Source organism: Parasteatoda tepidariorum, chromosome 6 (assembly GCF_982258835.1).
Source record: "Parasteatoda tepidariorum strain Cologne lab strain chromosome 6, Ptep-v5.0, whole genome shotgun sequence".
NCBI classification, from domain to species: domain Eukaryota; kingdom Metazoa; phylum Arthropoda; class Arachnida; order Araneae; family Theridiidae; genus Parasteatoda; species Parasteatoda tepidariorum.
In genome coordinates this window covers 82,454,447-82,479,075 of record NC_141760.1, presented here as the reverse complement: position 1 = coordinate 82,479,075, position 24,629 = coordinate 82,454,447, and the positions used below count along the sequence as shown (strand labels likewise).

The following is a 24,629-nucleotide window of genomic DNA, read 5'->3' as shown; positions in this document are numbered from 1 at the left end:
GTAAACATAATCGATCGCTATGGATAATCACGTGAAAAGCAAATGAAGGATTAACGAGGCATAATGATTATTTTATTATATATAAAAATGGGGGAACAAATTTTGATCTTGTACTAGATCTTGCCTAATTCGGGTGAGGGGAGTTTCAAATCTGAAATTAATTTTGCTCCTAAGACTACAAATTTTTTTTAAAATTGAAATTTTTAGTTTTTTTTTTTTGTGGAAATGCACAAGTTTAAAAACGTTATGTGTGACAGGGGGACGCAGAAATGTTGTGACCAACGTTTTAACGGGTTAAGTCATATCATCAGGATTAAAATTCCATCAGAACTCATGCCCGAAACTGTCATCGTACGCGGACGCTTCCCTATTATGACCTATATAGAGTCACTCGAAGAAACAGTTCATGATAGAGGAGGACCCTCAGTGGCATATAACGACATTTTTTGGCATGGGTCCCTATGCAATTTTAATCTAACTACTTTAAAAGTTTGTGCAACATTTATGCGTCTCCCTGTCACATATAACGTTTTTAAACTTGTACATTTCAACAAAAAATAAACTAAAAATGTCATTGAAAAAAAAATGTAGATTTGCAATGCAGATTTAAAATCAGCGAAATGAAAGTATCAAAGATCTGTTAAAATTTCTTATGCAACAGTAAGAAAAAAGGTTCCGCAGTATAATCTTTCATAATTTATTTTAAGCGCTATTAACAATCATAATTTTTAATGTCATTCATTTTATTTATTAACTTTTGAAATTGTAAATATTATTTATTTTACATCTTTCTTAATTTTACAGACATAATAAAATAAGCTTTGTGATTATACTCAAAAGTTGAAGCCAGTGACGCGCAGAGAGGAGAGAAATTGGTATCTATTTGACCAAAGGACACTGTACTACTGTTACGATTATTTTTATTACGAAATTAAATAGCTAAATATTAGTCTCAAGCTAACTATTTCATAAAGAATAAAGTATGATTTTGGAACAAACTTAATTATAAAATTTCAGGACATTAAAATTAGAATATTTTTTACATTTAAGAAACACTTATTAATACTTAAAAATACTTTGTTGAAAATAACATTTTCAACATAGAAAAATTTCCGCGTAATTTTAATAATTTAATTTTTAACATAAAAAATGAACTTAAAATATGGATTTATATTTTTATGAATGTATGCTTTTCTGAATGTTCTTATTTTTTATAACCAACGTTGAACAGCCCACTCAATTTTGAGTTTATTAACTCCGTAACCTTGTAATTTTGAAATTAATTAAGAAGACAAGTGAACTCCTGGATCTGTTGAGGACTGTTTGATGGAACTAAGCCGAATTTGCGTTACATGGAGAGGAAAACCACGAAAACTTCCCACGTTTAGCGCGAGGGCAAGGAGTTTCTAACAAATGATCCACGTATGTTTTTTTCCCATTCTAGTAATTATACAATTCATTTTAGGAGTATCTAATCGCTGGGTTCATCCCACAGGTATCCTCACACTATAACACGACATCGGTAGATGCTTTCGTGTTAATGAACGATTCGTGTTCGATTATTAATGAACGCCATCCGCAGGAGAACAAATAAAATTCATTAGAGTCCCCTGAACTTCAATAATATAATATTTAATAATAGTATAATAAATACTCAATACTATGAATAAAAATAATACTTAATTAACATGATTCGTACGCAATAACATATTCTTTCATCTTATATTCTCCATTTTTGACTTTTCAACAAGGAAACAGTTTTTAGAAAATTTGTGTCAAATAAAATGATCCTTATATGATTTTTTTCCGTATTGACCACTTTTTGTATGTATATTTCGGTTTTAATGAACTATGGAGTAAAAAAAAGTATAGACATTAGGAATATCAAATTAATTACTGAGTAAGGAAAGTAAAAACAAAAACGCTATCGAATCTAACGAGTCACTACTGATGTAGGTGGGACATAAAATAACAAGACTTGTTTGATTGTCATGGCCAGTTAAAAGAATAAGAGAGAAAGGACTTGAAAGACGATTATTATAATCAAATCAAAATGAGATCTCTTAAGCAATCAAACGGGTTTCGTTATTCTGTACACCTTCCTTCATCAGTAGTGATAAGGTTTCAATACAATTTTGGTTTTTTTCGTAGCTTAATTATTTCTTTGCAACCCCTAATGCCTATACTTCTTCGATTTAATTTTTGACAAAGATTCTAAAAATGTATGTTAAAAGCGATCATTAGAGTACACCTTGTGTATCATTTTTCATTACCAGACACACATAATCAACACACACATAAATCCTAATTTTAAACGATTATTCCAAGTCACTGTCATGCCTAATAAAAGTGCAAGTATATTTAGTTTTAGTTTTTTTTTTTTTGTTTCTGTCGCTAACAAAGATGCTTATTAACATTTTTCGAGGTATTTATTTAAGTTTTAACAAATTTAGATGCGCATGAAAGATATTAAACTATTTTTCTTTTTTGTTCTATAAAAAAAACTCCACTTTTCCTAGGCTTAGTAACTAGGCTTAATTTTCTGTAAATTTCACTAAACATTAAAAATAACATGTTTATATTATGATTAAGCTTAAAAACGGATAAAATACCATCGAAAAGCAATACTTTTCTTACATTAGATATTAGAAATGATATGATATATACGACTTCAATTATTAATTCTCTAAAAATGAAACGCTAATACATCTCAAACAACAACGTATACTTAAATATAATTGTTTACTTACTATTCTCAACTTTGACAGTTTACATGGAACAGGAAATTAAAGACTGTTATGATTCTCAGATGAGGTTAAAATGTAATAAGCCAGGTATATGTAGTAAAGCATTAAAAAGTAACAGTCAAAAAACGAAAGTCGTAAAGCATGATTCTCTTAAAAGCTTTAAAAGGCATTGTTTCTTATCTTTCATGCAATGGAATCATTTTCCTGGGAAAAACCTCTATTTCGTAAAACGTGCAACTGCGTCGTTTCTATTTGCATAAAATTTTTATACCTTAAATACAAATAAAAAAAAAGAGAAATGTTTGATAAATATTCCTTCTTTAATTCTCGTAAAGCCAATGTTCGATAATATTGGAGATTAAACCCCTTGTGACCTGAATAATTATCTAAATGTAGGAATTCCTTTAGTGTCAATTGGAAATACGTAATTTTTTATTTGAAAATATTTCAGCGTTTTACATAACCAACAAAATATTTGTTTTCTAGTCTAAAAAAGCTGGCAAAGCGCTCTTAAGAGGTAAATATGTAAATATACGTTTAATGCGTGTTTACGTTTAATACGTGTGTAAAGATACGTTTTATTTAAGCCTGTTTTGAAGTTTATTTTCGGAAAAAGTTGTCTAAAAATAAACAAAAATATCAATTATAAACAAACAAGGATATCTTTTCTCCCACAAACAAACATATCTTATAAGTACATTTAATATTAAATAAATAATCCTAAGAAATTGAAGTGCAAGGAAATACATTTTATCCCGAATCGCATCTCTCCGCTACTGTTGTTTTTCTTGTTCTGTTTTACACCTTTTTTCTCTCTCGGCTACGGTGGGGTTTTATTTTCTAGTTTGTTTATCTCCTTTATTTTTCCATTCTTCGTTGGCAACTCTTCCGTTTTAAATTTCAAGTCACTTTTGTTTCTTCTCATTCACTCCCGGCAAGTCTTGAAAATAGGCGCTTGTTTTTGAGCGCTTGAATTCCTGTGTGTTCTTTCCTATTTATATATATTTTTAAAGCGAATAAAGTTTTTAATCAGGTAATGCATTTAATATTAGTTTTAATTATATGAAGCAATAAGTATTTAGCTTGTAAGTTATCGCTTGATAGTATCATAAATGAGAACCACCGCGAATACTCAAAACTTGGTGCAAAAGTTCTCCCAAATGCAGAACTAGTTTCAGGTATGGAAATAAAAAAATTAGAGACTTAAAAAAAGTGCATAAAAATATTAATACATCTCAGTAATTTATAGTATCATAACTATTATATCTATATTTTAGCTTATTGGTTATTAAAGATAACATTATTGATATTAATTTCTCTTTTTGTTACCTCCATTATATAAGCAATTGCGATTGACAAAAGCGTTAGTACAGAGCATCTCCTAAAGAATTTGAGTATAGCTTATCATGGTTCATATGAATTAATATTCGAGCATTTAATTGTAAGAAGAATTTACGAAGTAATTATATTTAACTTGGCGATGGGGAAATGCTAAATAAAAACGAAACGTCGATATTATTATTTTTATTCCGAATTTTTAAACGAAAAATATAATAATCTGAAATAAATCTGATTGGAATATATTTATTACTACTATATAATATAAAAAAAAAGTTAGAATTTCTTCGATACTACCGAACAAAAGTATGAATTACAGTACTTCGATAGTATTTTAAATATGTTATTTATATTTCAAACGATATTTTAAGTTACGAAATCAGACACAAAAACGAACTTTCTCTGAATGAACATACCTTTTTTTTCAACGGATTAATAATTATTTCCCTTTTTTTTATAATTATCGAAAAAAACTGAATGGTATGTTACACAAATTTTTGCATCATTAAAATGATTTTAAACTGCATTTAAAAAAAAAAAAAATGCTATTTTAAATGGTAAAATACAAATTTAAAGCACATTCGTTAGAATAGTTTCTGAGTTATCAAATCTTAAAAAACCATTTATTTAATATATACTACATATTACGATGTAACATTTTGCTGTGTTCGTTAAAGTATAGATTTAAATAGTACAACATTTTGCATTGCTGAAATAACAACAATAAATATAAACCTTCTTAGAACTACCAGCATTTAATGAACATTTCAAAAGTAGAACACGAGACGAAATGATAAAAATATTCGCAGATGGTTTGCGCAAAGAACAATTAAGACAATTTAAGAGAACAGCAAATCAGTGAGAATCAGAATTTGTTGAGGAAAATACGCATATTGGGTAATTTTGATACATTTTTTTTTAAATCAGTGTTTAGTGCCAGGAGTACGCGGAGTCATTCAGAATAATAATAGGCCGTGAAACGCAGATGAGAAAAATACCTGTTTGTGTCAGGAAGAGATATTCTTTTGGATTGCTGTGTCACTTACAATTAAACTGTTTATTGCAGCAACCTGCACTTAACAAATTTTCTCATTTAAGATAAATAGCTTATTCAACATGTTGTAGAAACAAAAGAACTGTATTTTGTAATTAATTGAAAAAGTAATAAAAATTGTACAGATATTATTTTAATAGTGTAAAAGTGTCTTTGAATTTAAAAAGAAAATTAAAAAAAAAAAGAGGAAACTATTAAATTTAGGATTTTTAAATTAAATAAGATTGGATCAAAAATCATTCGACTATTATTAACATGCTTTTAGAAATAGTGATATATTTTAGGGAACTAAAATATAAAATTCGGATAGTATAAAAAAAAATTTCAAGTACGTGGAAAAATCTTGTTTTAAAATAAACTAAAAAAAATATTCTGAAATAAAATATAATGGAAGGAATTTTTTTTCTTTAAAAATTGAGTATATAATTTTAGTTAATTACATTAGTATATAATATACTTATGTAACAGAGTTCACAATAACAGTGTTAATATACTTATGTAACAGGTTACATATAGACATTAATTACATAGGCATATAATTTTATACTTTATAATCTATTATTTCTAATTTTAAAAATTACGAGGTAAGTTAAAGCATATAAACTAATCATAACTATTATTAAAATGTTTATGTAGTTTTACATACACACACAATGTAAAATATTTTATGTAAAAAAAGTATCCGCACGCACATGTTGACTTTTGTTAACCCCTTAATGCTCGCATAATTTTGAAGAAAAAGGTCATAAAAGTGTATATTTCTTATTTTAGAAATATAAAACTAAGCCTATATACAATATATATATATATATATATCTTTGATAATTTAAATAATTTTTCTATGTGCTAATCCATATCGTGCAAATCCGCGGCTAAAATTATCTGCAAAACAGGCAATTTATGTTTCTCTTTTCTATTTTATACTTTTTCTTAAATAAACATCTATCTTCTAAAACTATTTATGATCAATTTTTAAAATTATCCAGTATAATATTACCTTGCGCACATCCATTTCGGGCTCATCCTTGGTAACTAACAAATCAAAACTCAGAATAACAAATCACTTCAACAGTGCAGTAAGAACGACACTTTAAAACCCTCTTGTTACACTCAATTTGCGCTTTTGTTTTCATCTTTTGTAATCTGGCAATCTTTCTTCGAAAACATTTTTAAATCATTCTTGAAAAATATCCGTCCATGTAAGTTGAACTGATTTTGCTGCTCGCTTTATAGTCCCCCTTTTTTAATGTTTTTTATTTTTATTTCATTTTATTATCTGTTTTTACATGTTATTTTTACTTATTTGTACTTTTTGTGATCTTTTTCATTTGTTGTTATTTTTAAAAAAAAAAATTTTGAGTGCTCCTCACACTATTGTATTAATTTATTTAGCTTTGGCTTTATTGATACAATATCAGAAAGCACTCTGTTTTGCGGATATAATCGTGTGGGCTGAAGAAAAGATTATATCCTTTTTTCCGGTTTTTTAATTAACATTTCATGTTTTTTTTTAATTATTATTTTTAATAAACTGTTGATTGTTATTTTTTACTTATTATTTCCCCCCCTTTTTCATTTGTATATTATTTTTCTTTGTTTTATTCTTCGTTATGAACTTATATATATATATATATATATATATATATATATATATATATATATATTCAGTTTTAATTTTTGTATTAAATGTAAATATACATGTTTGATTACTGCTGACATCTAGTTTAAAATGAAGTGTCTCTAAACACATTACAAGTAATCTAATAATGCCATCTGGTGTATATATTAAGAAATAAACACGATTCCGAGCATAAGAAATAGATAGTTTTTAATTTTTTTGAGAGCTGCTTTTGAACATTTTACCCTGGATGCACCACAGGCGCGGGAAATAAAGGACAAATCTTCACCCCGAATTTTATGACGGAAGAAAGAAGGGATTAAAGCGAATTAAAAACATTGAACATCATGTTTTAGTTAAATAGTTTAGATTCGCAGAATATTGCAACAAAGAAACAATGTTTAGTTGATAAAGCATATTTTAAAAATTTGAAGGCGTGGTAAAAAATTAGTAAGCATAAATAAAACTAATCGTTACTAATACATTAAAATGTTTTTGTTTTATGCATACAAATAAAAAGTATGTAATATAATATTTCATATAGAAAAAATACTTTTACATTCGTTGTACTCATACTATTGCACGAATTCTTCTAAAAAACCAATAAGAAATCACAAATTTTCATATTTTTAATTAGAGGAATTTTATAAAATTTAATGGAATATGATATATTTTATAAGCAACTTGTTAAAATTTTAAAATTAATTATTAAAATACTAATTTTAGTTTCAACTAACTCTAAGCGGAACAGAAAATTTTTTTTTATGAAAAAGAAGAGTCATTTTCATAAATCTTATAAAACATAGTTTAATGAATTTGAGAAAAACAGTTTTAGAATAAGTTTGTTTAGAATATATCAGTTAGCTGCAGATCAAAATTATTTCTCCTTTGAAAATTACTTTATTAATGTTCTATGCTTATAATATATCATAACATGTTCTTGAACACTAGAGTTTGTGAGTAGAATTAATTAATGAATTGCAAAATTCATCGATTACATAATTGATTGAGTGCATAATTGCTTGATACTTATAGCCTGTCGATAAATGTTCTCACAGGCAAGAGAATTTGAGTACAGAATTAAAGTTCTTATCTTACAGTCTATCATACATAATATATTCCTGAATTTGAGAGTAGAATAAATCAATGTTCTTTACTGACAACAGTTTATGATAACATGCTCATAAGCAATAGATTTTGAAAGTAGAATTGATTAATGTTCTTTACTGTCATAAAACTTTCTTTAGAGCATGGAAATTTAAGTGCAGAATTAAGATGCGAGTTCCAGCGTAATTCCAAAAAAACGACTAAGACATACTAAGCAAAGTGATCCGAAAATGTTTGGCTAAAATTTTCAAGTGGTTAGTGCTATTAATTAATCTCAGTCATTAATGTTCTTATCTTCTAGCCTATTACGGTTAGAAAGGTCAAATGCAAAACATTTCGCACTACTATGCGTGTCCGAAAACGTGAAGAAACGTGACCAGTTCATCACTTTATTCCCGAGATGCAGAATTTTTTTTAAATTGATGTACAAGCTTCTGATCTTTGTGCTGAAGCTTTGTGCATGAAGCTTGCTCTTTATGGTTTACTGCAATTTTTGTATTACAAAGTATACTTTCAATTAGAATTTTCTAATATTGCGTTTTGAGATGAAGGTTTAGCCTCTAAAGAAAAATCCTGAAATTGTAAAAGAATGATATTATAAGTTATAATTATGTTATCATATAATATGTTATCTTCTAGCCTATTACGGTTAGAAAGGTCAAATACAAAACATTTCGCGCTACTATGCGTGTCCGAAAACGTGAAGAAACGTGACCAGTTCATCACTTTATTCCCGAAATGCAGAAACTTGTTTAAATTGATGTCCAAGCTTCTGATCCTTGTGCTAAAGCTTTGTGTATGAAGCTTGCTCTTTATGGTTTACTGCAATTTTTGTATTACAAAGTATACTTTCGATTAGAATTTTCTTATATTGCGTTTTGAGATGTAGGCTTAGCCTCATATGTTGAACTATCCTGAAATTGTAAAAGAATGATATTATAAGTTATAATTAATCCAAAGATTCCAGGAATGAAACTGTTATTCAACTTAAAAAACCCTATGGGGCAACAGAAACATTTTTACTGAATCGTTAAAATGCTGAATGCGTGAATGAAAGTCCAGCTTCCTACGTAAGCAAATCTTTATTTTGCTCAATTTCAAAATCTATAACTGCTCGAATGTTCAGTACTTCTTTGTCAATTTCATCGCAGACATTAACAAAACTTATTAATTGATCTGATACAACTGCCAATTTGATTGAAAATGCCACGCACTGCAAAGTAGTAGCACAATGACTTAAAAATCCACAGATAAGAAGACAAATAGACATAAACCGATATCCAATCAAACACACAATCAAAGTTGCAAGAAAATAATTGACTTGCTTCACAGCATTTGTTATTCGTTCATAGTTACTGACGATTGCAGATAGTTTTTTTTTTAATGTTGTTCCATTCCATTTCTAACAACCATTTTAACTGTGTAGCTGTAAGATTGAATGATAGTTAAGTAGCGTTAAGTAGCAGATGACACCAGCTGTGTACTGTAGAAAAAGTGAATGATGAACAAAAAAGAATACTTTTTACCGTTTTAATGTAAAGCTGATCGAAACTGGCGGAATTTCTTTGACCATGAGGTATTTGAAAGGAATTGTTATAAAGACTCATTCTCTGTGTGTTAACTTTCACGAAATTGTAAAAGAATGATATTATATGTTGTAATTAATTCGAAGATTCCAGGAATGAAACTGTTATTCAACTTAAAAAAACCCCAATGGGGCAACAGAAACATTTTTACCGTTTTAATGTAAAGCTGATCGAAACTGGTGAAATTTCTTTGACCATGAGGTATTTGAAAGGAATTGTTATAAAGACTCATTCCCTGTGCGTTAACTTTCACGAAATTGTAAAAGAATGATATTATATGTTGTAATTAATCCGAAGATTCCAGGAATGAAACTGTTATTCAACTTAAAGAGACCCATTGGTGCAACAGAGACTTTTTTGCTGAATCGTTTAAATGCTGAACGCGTGAATGAAAGTCCAGCTTCTTTCGAAAGCAAATCTTTATTTAGTTCAATTTCGAAATCTATAACTGCTCGAATGTTCAGGATTTCATTTCCAATTTTATCGCAGATATTAACGAAACTTATTAGTTGACATGATACAACTGCCAAACTGATTAAATGCGCCACATACTGGGTACTAGTAGCTAGATGACTTAACAGTAGATACAGGGCAAAACAAATAGATATAAACCAATAACCAATCAAACACAAAATCAAAGTTGCTAGCAAATCATTGACTTCCTTCACGGCATTTGTTATTCGCTCATAGTTACTGACGATTGCAGATAGTTTTTCTGATGTTATTCCGTTTCTAACAACCGCTTTAACTGTGGAACAGTAAGATTGAATGATATTGCAATTCTCCAACTGCGTTAAGTAGCAGATAGCACCAGCCGCGTTTGGCAAAAGAGTAAAAAAAGCGAATGATGAACGAACAATAATATTCTTTGCAGTTTCAATGTAGCTCTGATCGAAGCTGGATGAATTATTTTGACCTCCAACAGAAAATAAATTAAAAGGTGATGGTATGTCGACTTCGTACACGTTGTTTTGAGAAATGTGAACAGTGAAATAGGTGGATTGTAAAACAAATAAAAGAATCGGTAACTTATTAGATTTCTTTCGAAACGTTTTGGTAAAATAACAGATTTCAATACGACGCTTTGACTGCACTTTTCTCAACAATTCTTTTAAAATTAAACGGAGATTTATGGAAAGAACAATATCAATAATTACTTCAAAGGTGGCCATTACAGTAAAAACGATGTTTACCCTTGAAACAAGGAATGAAGCAATTGAAACATATAAGACGGACACTATCCACAAAGAGTACAGAGCTGCATGAAATGCGATGCATACTTTTTGAAAAAAATTGTATTTTAAAGTTGCATCTTCCATAATTGCGATTCCAAATATTTTTAAAAAGCTAATAAAAAATTTCCAATCGTTTGGTGATTGAAGCATGGGATTTTTAATCATTGCAAAAATAGCTTTATGACTTACAATTTGCGAAAAATAAATGTGAATACCACAGTCATTTATTTAAGATTGTAAGTATTTGATTTTCAAAGAAATTAATAATGATTCTCTATTAAAGAAACTCAGACTTTCCGAGTATTTGTCTCTAAAAATCTTTGTTCTTTTAAACCTCACGCATAGTTCAAACTTCGTTGTTGTTTTGACTTAGATCTTTTAGGATCTGTCTGCAAAATAGATCGTATCACAGCGTTCCACTTATAATTCTGTTGCTGTTAATTAATAATGATTCTCTATTAAAGAAACTCAGACTTTCCGAGTATTTGTCTCTAAAAATCTTTGTTCTTTTAAACCTCACGCATAGTTCAAACTTCGTTGTTGTTTTGACTTAGATCTTTTAGGATCTGTCTGCAAAATAGATCGTATCACAGCGTTCCACTTATAATTCTGTTGCTGTTAATTAATAATGATTCTCTATTAAAGAAACTCAGACTTTCCGAGTATTTGTCTCTAAAAATCTTTGTCCTTTTAAACCTCACGCATAGTTCAAACTTCGTTGTTGTATTGACTTAGATCCTTTTTGATCTGTCTGTCACAACGTTCCATTTATAATTCTGTTGCTGTTAATTAATTATGATTCTCTATTAAAGAAACTCAGACTTCCCGAGTATTTGTCTCTAAAAATCTTTGTTCTTTTAAAACTGACGCACAGTTCAAACTTCGTTGTTGTATTGACTTAGATCGTTTTTGATCTGTCTGTAAAATAGATCGTATCACAAAGTTCCATTTATAGTTCTGTTGCTGATTTCTGTATTGATAACGACCGAGTTTATCCGTAAAAGAAAACTTTTTTCAAAATTTTATGTATATTTAAAACTGGGTTTCTAACCTCTTTAAAGGGAAAAAGGACAGCGTTTTTAAATTATCTGAATGAATACAATCAAAAGTTTCGTTTCTGTTGCACTTTTAACAATGATAAAATTTTCTTTGTCATTTTTAATCTCTTTAAGACTCTTCTTTATTCAGCCGTTTTTATTAAAATTGATAAAGAATTTCACTCAATTATCATGTCATTGTGGGGAAACTGTTATTATGAGCTATTTTTATAATAATGAATAAAAAATAATTCGATTTTCAAAATAAGCATTAAGCTTGAAATTTAATATCTTTAAATTGTATCAAATAACTATTTATCAATAATTTGTTCATCTATATCTCAGTTGTTATTGCGTGAGAAACAGATAATATACAGTTAAAATAATTTTTTATAATAATGATTTCAATATCAATGGAAACATTTTAATTGTAAAGAATGTAATATTATAGAAGTACTTCATGTTTTATAATGCATTATAAGATAATATGAGCAATAACATGGTTGCCGAGAGTTTTGAATTACTTATACAATGCGGCAAAAGTTTGAATGAAACAATTTTCGTAAAATAAATAAAGAAGTAAAATTCAGAAAATATTGTAACATTTGAAAGAGAGATAAATGCAAATCAAACTAGATTTTAGTGATTTCCCAAAATTAAAGTATTTAACTTTTGTTACAATAGCAATGCTTAAAAATTTTTCAGAATGATTTTCAATTATTCGGGGAAACATAAAGAAGAGTAACAGTTTTGAAGACACACTTAAAACCTTTATTTTACGCTTTTTAATGTTTTTATAAACCTAGCAAGTGCGTTTCATTTATAACCATTAGATAGTTAGGCTGTACACTAATCAATCATGTGTAATGAGAATGTACACTAATCAATCATGTATCATATTCCTGATAATGATTACAATCACGCACACGCACCAACATTTTACCCCGCACCTATGGGGCATTTATCGGTAAATGGTTAAGGTTGGAAGAGACAAGACATAGAGATAAAAGAAAACTAATAGCAAATAGAAACAAAAAAAGAAGATAAAAACCAATACAAAATGTAAAAAACCCAGCAAAAACTGATAAAAAAAAGATTTTTCTATTAGTTAGGGTATTTTGATTAGAAAGTATCCAGAGCTAATTGGTCAAGCTTAGTAATTATTGGTGCTCACCATTGCAAAATTTTATCATTTTTTCATGAAAATTACTTCAGGATTTCCTCGTATTCTCCTGGAAAATTAACCAGGTGGGTTGCCATCTGTTTCAATTTAGGATTAATCTCTTCAAGGCTATGAGCAATTCTAGCTTTGATTGCTTAAAGTGGTAGGATGTGGTAAGCGGACATTGTATTGCATAATGCCACACTGTTCCTACTCCTCCACAGGCACATATGTGCTGTCAGTAGCCAGTCAGAAGCGTTTAAGTCGCTTTGGTAAATGTCCGAAATATATTCTAGGTCTAGTTAAGTGCCACTGCCCTGTATACATTTGCTTGGTATGCCCTACATCAATTCAGTACATTAGATTTAGCGCCACTAATATCAAGGGAATGTCAAACTTATTTTTACAGAGAGTATAATGCAAAGTTTTCATAATATCTTTGCTTGCGATCTCGAAGTTCTGTGAGGGGCTTGACAACATGAGGAGGGAAATCGTAGCTTCAGCTCGAAGAGAAGAATGAACCAGCCATTCTCTTTTCTTTAGCCCTGGTGTGCAACACTCTTTCGGGCTCAGAATGTATGAAATATAGGTTAAAAAAAACATTAAAAAAAGGGATTAATAAGGGGTGTGACTAACTTCTAAATAAGTGATTTTATAATGGAAACAAAAAATTTCTAAGTTTCTGTGGAGATTGTTGTACCACGTTTATGAACGTGTTCTACTGCCACAACATGCAAGTTTGCCTTTCTAAGAGAGTTTCAGTCACACTATGCATAAGGTTGAGACATACAATGCAGAGTCATCCGAAAATGTTTGACCAAAATTTACGAGTTGTTGTTGTGGCTTATCCTCCAATGCCTGACGAAGTCAGACAAAGTCCTTCAGACCATTGACCCTAAGAAAATCGAGGACCAGAAAGGGGGATAAGTATATGTCCTCTCTGGAAAGTCCCTAACAGTCCAGGATGTGTTCGGGAGAAGCCTGCTCAGTTTGACATTTGGAGCAGATCTCGAAGATTCTCCTGCCTTCGAAAAACGAGAGACTTTTTGTGTGATTGCTTGCTAATCTGGAAATTGCGGATTTAGAAGCTCTGTCATAATTGAGGGCGAGTGAAGAACCTGGCTCTTTGCCAGCATACCAGTGATGGCAGGGAGGAATCTTCCCCTTCGAAATTTCAGAATTAACTATGGATTGATGTTCAAGGAAGTAAGAGCTGAAGAAAATTTACGAGTGGTTAGTGTTAATAATTAATGTCAGTCATTAAGATGCGAATTCCCGTCTCATTCCAAAAAAACGACTCACCATACTATGCAGAGTGATCCTAAAATGTTTGTCCAAAATTTTCAAGTGGTTCGTGTTATTAACTAATCTCAGTCATTAACGTTCTTATCTTACAGCCTATCGTAACATGTTCCTAAACAAGGGAACTTGAGTACATAGTTAATTAATGTTCTATACCTACAGCATATTTTTAAATATGGAAGTTGGATGTTTTCTTTGTTTGGCATGCAAATCAAATCTCAGAAATAATTAGCAAATATGGAAAACAAAACTTCTCACTGAAAAGAAATTACAAATGACGAGGCACACTTATAAACTGTTATTATAATTTTAAAAAAAAAGGCTAAAAAAATTCAGCTTAGGGAAGGGAGTGAGTTGAAAATAAACAGTTACAATTAAACAGCCTTGATGAATAAATAGCATGAGGAAGTTTTTCCCTTGTGGAATTGCTCATCACTGATCGGTAATGATCAAACAAAAGAGTGGAAAAGCGGGCAAGGTTAGTTTCATTCCCCTAACTAGGGCTGTCGGTCAATGTTACCACTAAATGCGTCCGCTGAAATACTCTTTTTAATTCAGTTCTCACCATGTTTACTTTCTCAATTTGCATATACATAGCATAGGTCTACTTTCTCAACTTGAATACACATATGTCTTCTTTCAATCTTAATTTGCATACACATAAGTCTACTTTCGTAATTTGCATTTGCATGCTTACTTTCTCAATTTAAATTACGTATAGGACGTGTTTACTTTCAGAATTTGCATACACATATGCCCACTTTTTGAATTAGGCATACACATAGTATGTGTAAACTTCATTAATTAATGTACACATAACATAATCCCACTTTCTAAAATTACATATACTTAATGTTTTCACAGCACGTTCTTTAACACTAATTTTTACTTAACAGAGAACAGTACCAAGTGTAACATAACATTTTGATGTGAAATATAAGTTTTATAGCACGTTGGATTTTGCGATAAGTATATAATTTTTTTGAGGTTACTTGATTGGTTTTTATAACATCCTTTTCAATAAATAAATAATAAGATTAAAAAAAAATGAAAAAAGTTCGAGTAGAAAGGTACACTCTTTCTGCCCACGAAATCTCCGGTTCAAAATTCAAGTCGAAAAGGGATGTTATTGTGTGTACCTATAATTTATGAGTTTTTATATACTTCGTATTATTTTCGGTTTTTAAAATTTTTCTTAATGTATTTTTTTTAAATTCCTATCATATCGATTTCTTTCGATATAAAGAAGGTAAAAAGCTATTTGCAAAAGGGTCTAATCCACCTATGTTTGAGTTCCAGCGAGCTATACATTATCTTAATTGCAACCTCGTTTAAACAAATATATTTCACATAAAAAAGGAAAAAAACTACTTAAAAATTCCGGTTCATTTCTGGTTTCATATGACCAAACTCTTAAGAAGCAACAGAGCGTACGAAAGTAAAGCTAAACGCTCGATTTGTAGAATTAATTATTTCCCGGCATTAATAACCACCAATTGTTCTACTTCGCTAGAAAATTCTATTATCCTCCGCTATTTTTGAATTCTCACTGCCGTTTCCTCCATTACGGAAAAAATAGGAAAGAGCATGAGAATACAGATATAAACAAGTTTTTATTGCATTTAGTAATTGCGAACATTTTTCTACATTGCTAAACTGAAAGCGACACAACGTATAATGTATTAATTTATAATTTGGACGGAATAAGTTTAAAATGCGATCTTCATAATCGAAGCCACGTAAATTTATTTAATTTTCGCTTTGTTCAATTGAACTTTTTAGACTTCATATTACTTTTGACTATGATAAATTCCATTACTCATATTTTTTTTTATCGTTTTCAATCAATGATTAACCAAACATCATTGATCAAAATTGAATCATAAAATTTTTTTTTATATAGTTTTCGATCAATGATTAAACAAACGATAACGCTCAACACTGACTCTTAAAATATTATTTTTTCAATGTAAAAGCATCCTTTGCTAAGAAAAAAAAAACTTTTAATGAAACACTCATTAATATTATGAACAAGCGAAGTTTCCGATAATAAATGAGACTGATAATAAATGACGATAATAAATGAGACTGATTTTACTTATTTTCATATTACTTTTTACTATGGTAAATTCCATTGCTCATAACCTTTTTTTATCGTTTTCTATCAATGATTAACCAAACATTCATTGAAACTGATTGCTCATATTTTTTTACATAGTTTTCGATCAATGAATGATCAACCAAACGATAACACCTAACACTTCCAATTGGGTATAATATGAAAAAAACACAACTACTTCGATTTAGTAGGAACAACATATGACGCAATGCTAAACGAATGGAATTTAGTTGTTGTTTATTTAGTTATTGTTATTAGTAGTTGTTGTTATTTGTTTTAGTTGTTGTTGTTTATTTAGTTGTATTTAGTTTCAATAACTTTTCTTTATAATGCAATAAAATCTGGCGAGCAGCTATTTAAACGATCGAACACTTCGTTTGTTTATTTGTGGCTTGAAGTTAGGCTCGCAGAAAATGCCGTTCATGGGTTAAATTTAGTAGGAACAACACAACCTGTGACGTAGGCTATATTATACCCAATTAAAGTATTTTTCTTTCAGTCTAAAAATATCGTTTGCTATATATACGAGTGGAGCTTCTGAAATGTAAAATAAATGAGGAAAATCTATTAAAATTACTATATTTTCATATTTATTTTAGATCAAAATTACGTACATTTTAAAGCGTTTTGAACCATTGATTTAAACCAAACGACAATGATATATAAATTTATTTTACGAACACTAGCAAAAAAACGGGAGAAAAATCCCCCTTAAAAATGCCAGAAGTAAGTCATGCGTTGGTGAAGAATATTAAATTGCAAGAAAACTAAATACGCATTTTTTAGGGACGATAAAACAAACGTTTAAAAATTATTTATTCTTAATCCAGGTTCAAACAGTATTTTTGAAGATATATCTGAACTCTCAAGAAAATTTTCACGCAGCTGATCCTTTTGTATACCTCAAAATAAGATTTTTTTTTTGTTTTAAAAAAAGGAAGATAATTGAGTTTATTATTATTTTCAGAATGCTCATTTCCCATGAAAAATCGGAGAAACATAAAATACAATCAGAAGTTTAAGGAAAGCTGGAATTTTTTATGAATCGTTCGTCAAATTTGTTTTTCATGCCTTAAAGAACTATAAGCTAATAATTTATAAATTAAGAAGCGAATGTAAATTTCGATCATGCACGTGGCTTTGTTTTCCGTTGATAAACAGCGTTGATTTCGTTCATTATGGTCTTTTTCCCTGGAGGAAAGAAATTTTATTTTTATTTTATAACCGTCGTTGAACAGCCGACCCAATTTCATGGGTTTACGACTACTTACGTTCAACTCCGTAGCCTTGTAATTTTGAACCAATCCAGAAGACAAGGAAACTCCTGGATCAGTACCCCCAGAGGTATTGATTTGCTGTGGGAACATGGAGGACTTTGAGACTCGACAGATTTAACGTGCATCAGTCACCATTTACTACACGGGGAGTCTTCGGCCGGCGAGGATCGAACCCACGACCTCTTGGATATGGGCCCAGCGCCCTACCGACCAGGCTATCCCGGCCAGAGGAAAGAAATTGCCAAAAATTCAGATGCAAGATTTTTTCTTTTATCATCTCTTCATTAATTTTACAGGCTTGCTAAAGACTTTTCTTGCGTGTCTCGCAGAGGGTTAATTTTTTCGGATAGAGACTGATTCTACATACCCAGGTTACCCTAATAGCGCTCTTATATATATTTTTTAAATTTTGTTTTGCGTCAAACTTTGTTTTGTGACGTTTCCTTGAGTGTGAATCGTTTACGTTTAGCGCTACATAACCGACTGTTGTCTAATCTGCACATCCTCGGTGTTTAAAAAAAAAATCAATTAAAAAAAAAGAAAGTCAGTTTGCTGCATTCTGCTTAGGAAACAAACTCTTATGTCTTAATAGAAAGTTCTTCAACAGATAATTCTGCTGAGAAAAATGTTAAAAACTTTTTCTTTTAAAATAAATATCTTTTTTTTTTTACAAGAATGTGCAGTCAGACGACACAATCATCCATATAAATAGTTTAGTTTGTATATGTCTGATATTCAGTAAAAAAAATTTTTAATGGTTTCTTTTTTTTTCAATCGAAAGATTCCTTTCATGATAAACTTAAAAGTAATTTTGAAATTTGGGGAGAATAAAAAACTGTATATTTTTTATCCCCTTCTTAATTGATTTTCGAAATTGTCAGTCATTTTTGGGATTCGCGGTACGCGCATTGACAAAACATACCGTAGATTATAAACGTGGCGATTGCAGGTGGAATTGGCGATGGATTACGCGTAAATGTGGTGGGAGAACGAAATTACATTAACCTAAACAGTGTAATTCGATATTCTTTTGCTCCTCCTCGACTAGCCATGATGAATAAAAATAACTCATTAATTCTTTTTAGAAGAGAATTAAAAAAGAAAATGATCTTTTTACTGTCAGGATCACTTTACAAATACACTGTATTCATATTTTATTAAACGCTATAATTTATATTTTATAAAACGATCTAGTTTTTTGATATAACAGATTCAATTTTTTTTTAGAAGAATTGTGTTGGCAATTCGCAAGAATTGTGTTTGCGAAGAAATAAAAATAATTTATTAATGAACCAATCACAAAAAATAACGTAACATTTTATTACTATGTTTTATTGAAACGCTATTTTGAAGAATTAATTCTATTTAGTTTTTATTGTAAGAAAACATAACCTGTTTTATTTTAGTGATATTCTCTATTAAATCAATATTCTCTATAAAAGAATAATGTAAGCTTTTTTATAAAGATTATTTTTTTTAGAAATTAACAAAGACATATTATTTACTAGAAAAAAATAGAGTATTCAAAAATGTTATCACACTTTAAAGTACTAATAGTTTCTTGTAAACGAAATAATCAATATTTTTTAAATAAAGTTTGAAAGCATTTGTTTCATTACTAGAAGCATTCATTATAAAAAAAATATATTAAATTACTTTGTTTGCATAATTTTATTAAATAACTTTCTTTTTTCCATGAGACGAGATCTTAAACTTTGTGAAAAATTGATTCAATTCCTTAATATATATAAAAGTCGGTAAATACTTCATTCATTATGGAGGTCATAGATAACTTGATACTTTTTCAATATAAGAATAATAAATGCAATTAATGGAAAATGCACAATTTTAAAAATATATTTTATTTGCATATATTGCGTACAGGTTATTCTGCAACTATCATGCGTAACATAAATTTATAGATTACTAAATACTGTTATATGAGTTTGGTAATTAAAAATATAATTAAAAAATAACATAATTAAAAAATAACATAATTAAAAAAATGTCAACCTTCAATTAAAAATTTCCTGTTGTCAAATATAAATAATAATTATAATTTTTTAGCAACTTTTTTGGGCACAAATTTTTAATTCTCGAACTTAATACTATCCTTCATATGAAAGTATCAGAAAATTTATAAGAGAAAAACTTTATTTTAAAATTGAGACATTGGCGACAACAGAGGTTAGATGTATGTGCTGAGTTTAAATAAATTATATGTTATAAAACTCACATTTAAGAGTTAGATCAATGTATTATCAGGTCATAAGAGTGTTTTTTAATAAATAAATGCAGTGGTTGTTTGATTAATTTGATTTGATAGAAGTGATTTGATTTGTATTACAATTGTAAGTCCTGGGTGTTTAATGTTAAAGTTATACATTTCTTTAGAAATAATATTTGAAATATGCAAAGCAGGGCGGCATTCATTTCAACTTAAAAATCATTAACTTAACTTTCAATAACTATAGATAAATGAAAAACAAAAGTTTGATAAAAACTTTAAATGAAATACTTTTAGAAAAATTCTTTCTAAATAATATTTAAATAAAACACAATCTCTTCGCCTGAGTGATTTTGTAAGGAATTCTAAACTTTATAATTTTACAAGTTAGGTGAAAAGTAAATATCTTACAATAGTAGTAGGGAATTAAGGAAATTCTAAATCTAAAGTTTGAGTCCTAGAACGTAAACATCTGATCATTAGATCAAAAGTTAGTTTTAGATTTTTCGTTTACTGCTCACTGTACACTAAAACGCGATTTTGTTTTCTTTTGAAATTTCGATTTTAATGCCCTTACTTCAACCTCCTTCGAGTTATGCTTATTTGTGTAAATTTAATCTCAATTTTATTTTTCTCTTCACTTTTAAACTGTGAAAGACTTTTTCTCTATTTGTAAATTATGAAAAAAGTTATTAATCTGATTGCGTAAACAGTTAATTTATTAAAATTGGGTATTCTCAATTAATTACTTTTAATAGTCATTTATATTATTAATAATAATTATTTGCACAAAATTATAATAAAGGAAAAAGTTTGATTAGAAATTTAAAAGTTCTTGTTGCGATAATTAGGGAATTTCTATTGACAAATTCGAGTAATTTTTTTTCCGGAGCAAAATGCATTTTTATTTAAAATGGAACAGTGCTGACTGAATATTTATACGATAAAACACTCTCTAATCGCTAAAACCGATGACAAGAAAAAATTTCGTTTTTTTCTTCTTTTCCACAAAAAGTTTAAAACTTAAAATGTTGTTCCTTCATTATAAAGCAATCGCATAATAATCTCGTATCATGTAAAACTTTATGACGAAGTTACTTATCTACCGTTTTACATGTATAAAATGAAATAATTATGGAATTCTACTTGCATTTTAAAATGTAATACTCAATCGTTCAATGACTTTTACGATTATTTTTTATAAAACTGTGTATAATGAACATTTCAACTAAAATAATTAGTACAAAATAGCTGCTAAAATTCTCTTAAACATTTATAAATATTATACATTTATAAATTTCAGCTTTTCGCATTATTGCTAAATCTCTGCGTCGAAAAATATTTAAGGAATCCCATAATAACTGAAAATTAAATCAAATTTTAAAAAAATTGTAAATGGTTATCGAGCAGAACCATTAAGTTTAATTAATGAATATAGAATTAGTAACAAATTCTCTGCTAATCAATAAATTTTTTTTAATCTTTTAAGGAAACAAACTTTATTGTAATAAAATCATTTCATTATTAAGGATTAGAGGTTATTGCGAAATTATAATTTTAATTAGTGGATGAGTAGGTAAAGAAGTTCACTACTCGAAATACATTTAATGAAAGTTATGAAAATACAGAATTATGGAGGTAATAATATATAATTTTTTTATCTTAGTTTTATTACGACCTTCTAAAAAACGCTAATAAACACAATTATGTCAACAACAGATACAAACGATTATGTCGGAGCTATAAAAAAAAATACGCTTTATATTTCATTTAATGCAGAAGAATCTAATGAAGACCCGCTTAATTGAAATGTCGCACCCATATTTAATTTGTTGAATGTTATGCGATACCGAAAACAAAAACATAAGCACCCAGCTGTTTGGCGATTTGCGAGAACGCTCCTTTAACGCCAATTGAAAGTTTCGCCAACCCCTTTATAATCTACGGTATGTTTTGTCAATACGCTCGCGGTACATTCATTTCAATTCTTCCATGTTTTAAAGATGGAGATATTTTAACCGCTTTTACACTGTCTTATGCATATGTTTGCGCAAAAGCTCGAGGGTCGTTCATATGCAAATTACATAACTAATCTTAAGACTCACCAGGGTAATTTAAATGCAAAATCACTTTTCTTCGCAATTTACCTAAGCAATGCGCTCGTTAACTTCCGTATCGTTCATACCTATGTTTTCCTATTCCGATCAACTAATTTGTCGATTGATTGTATTAACTTGATTCTTTAGGTATTGAAAAATAAATAAATGATATGTTAATTCCTTTAATTCTAATAGTAGTTTAAACCGTTTGATTCTTTGTATTTTATTTTTTAAAGTAATTGATGATTGATTTCATTAACTAACACGCTAATTGTTCAATTGTAGTAGCTTGATTTTTTTGACAATGAAAAATAGATAAATAAAATTGTTGATTCGAGCTTACAGAAACGTTTTTGTTCCAACTAAAATCTTATTTTCACTTAAATGAATGCCTAGTAAGTAATTCGCAGAGATTACCTACGTAAATTGAGAAATGAATCAATTTTGGGATCACACTGTGCATAATCTGCAACTTTCTGCACTTTATCGGAAATACATATAACGATGTTCCTGTTAAAACTATAATAATTATTTCATTCTTCTTCTTAAAATTTTCATATTGGTTTGTATAGTTTCAAAGTTTAAGTTATTATATAACTATAACAACATAATGAATAAGATTCTGGATTTTATAAAAAATTCGAAGTACATGTTTACGTTCAAAAAGTGTGCCCGATTGATAGAGTAAAAGGTTAAGAGAGGTCATTTTAGGGCCTCTTTCAAGGGTTTGTTTACGTCGTTTGTTCTCCGTCTTGCTTATCGAGAAACAATATTTTCTGAGAGATCTATTTTAAGCAATCGATTCAAACACTATTTCTAAAATTATCCATCACTTTAGTGGCTTCAATATTTTTCTTCTTTCTTTTAATCTTCATGATAAAGAAAAGCATCGCGTTGTCTTTCGTTTACTTTTACACCTGGTTCGAAAAATGCAAATTTAAAAAGGAAAAAAGAACAAATACATAAACAATATTGCACGGAGGTGTAGGAAAATTCGAAATAAAATTTCGAAATTGTAGCTGAAAAGCTATTACAAAAAACTTTAAATATTTTTTGCTAAATATTAAGTGAAATAAATGAAAAAAAAGGGTATTTTCATACATAATAATTGATACAGGTCGATAATAACCTGTATAGAAATTTCGGAATGAATATTTTTTAAACCTATGGTACACTTTTTGTTGCCATCTTTAAAAAGTAAACATTTTATAAAAACTACAAATTATTTATTGAAAATGATGTAGGAAAATGTACTTCAGCAAGGAAAGTGTGCTACACGTTTTTCAATGTCATCTTCAAGAAGTAAACTATTTGCGACATTTTGTAAGATCTACTCTTTGCTTTTTTAAGAGGACATTAGAAAAATTGCTACACTAAGGAAAATTTGCTACACATTTTTCGATGTCATCTTTAAGAAGTAAATATGTGACATTTTTTAAAAAACTACTCATTGTTACTTATTGATGACGTCAGAAAGTGTGTCACACCCAGCATTCCGGAGTTTTTATTAAAAATATTAAAATGTGAATGACATAGTAACGCTCAAGGCCTAATTGGGGCCCAGGGCAAAAATTTCTTCGGGGGCCCCTCTGCATCACTACTTCAGTAATAAAGAACCGAACATTATGGAGGTATTTAAATTTTCCCCTCATTATATATATATAACAAGAAAATTGTCTAGAAGCTGAAATAGCTATAAAGCCCCCCCCCACTCTCCAATGGTCAGACGAAGTATCAATCTGTCCATTTTATTAATTTTCTGAGAATTCTATGTCCATCATGCCAAATGCAGTTTTCTGATTGTTAACTTTGTCATCTAGCTGCAAAAAATTCATATCCTTGCTGACATTAGGGCGGAATACAGCTAAATTTTTGCAATTAAATTATTCAATTAAGCCAATCAATAAAAATCAGTAGTTCAATTAATCAGTAATTCAATTTGTAAACATATCGTATTTTGCGATTTGTAAAAATATAGGCTTTTGATTGGTCAAATTTGTCCACAGTAATTCTAAAAATTTAGCTGAATTCCGCACTAGAAAGTCATGGATTTACGAAAGATAGATTTTTTGTGTTCTTAGGATAGATTAATAAAGAAGGTAACACAAAACTGACGGATTTTACATTGTACTTATATTTTGTTTGAAAAAAAGTTCATTAAAGAAGGAAATAAAAAATAATCTAGGGACCCCCTCTAATGTGGGGCCCGGGGCAACTGCCCGTATTCCCCTGCCTTATTCAGGCTCTGATAACGCTTGATGTCATCGTAAAGAAGAAAGAAAAAGAAAAATTGTGCCATTTTATTAAGAAGAAAAAGTTAATGGCTCATGTTTTTCGTCAATAAAAAGTGCTGTGCATATTTTTTTTCCATAATGTTATTTCAAAGTTTTCTGTTATCTCCGTTATCTTCTGCATAGCTTTAAGGTTTAAATATCTACTTTGCATATAAATGATAATTTTTCTTAATCAAAAAAAAAAAAATCAGTTGAATACTGTTCGATAAACTATCAAATAACAATCTAAACGTTGTCAGGCATAAGTAAAGGAAGATTATAAAACACTTATAATTTCCGAATTTAGTTGAGATTTACTATCACTAGGTTTGTTCTTCAATGGGTGTCAACGAACTGTTTCAGATAAATATAGTGTATCGATGGCGTATATCGCGCAGGATGACGAAGTTTCAAGAGGCCTTGACTAGATCATATCAAAGTTTTAGTT

The 24,629-nt window shown here is 29.2% G+C and overlaps 1 protein-coding gene and 1 long non-coding RNA gene across 3 annotated transcripts in view; one reads left to right on the top strand and one right to left on the bottom strand.

Moving 5' to 3' along the window:
* Positions 1-24,629, top strand: part of LOC122271405 (uncharacterized) — a 64,899-nt gene that overhangs the window by 19,647 nt on the left and 20,623 nt on the right. The window lies entirely within an intron of this gene.
* LOC107439300 (Copper transporter 1A) overlaps positions 1-24,629 on the bottom strand; it is a 60,262-nt gene that overhangs the window by 26,496 nt on the left and 9,137 nt on the right. The window contains exon 1 of one of the 2 annotated variants that reach the window (XM_016051855.5): positions 2,751-2,884. The exons of the other annotated variant lie outside the window; for it this stretch is intronic. The gene's annotated coding sequence lies outside the window, so the exon portion shown is untranslated. Of the gene's footprint in view, positions 1-2,750; positions 2,885-24,629 lie in introns of those variants that run through there. 2 annotated transcript variants of the gene reach the window in all.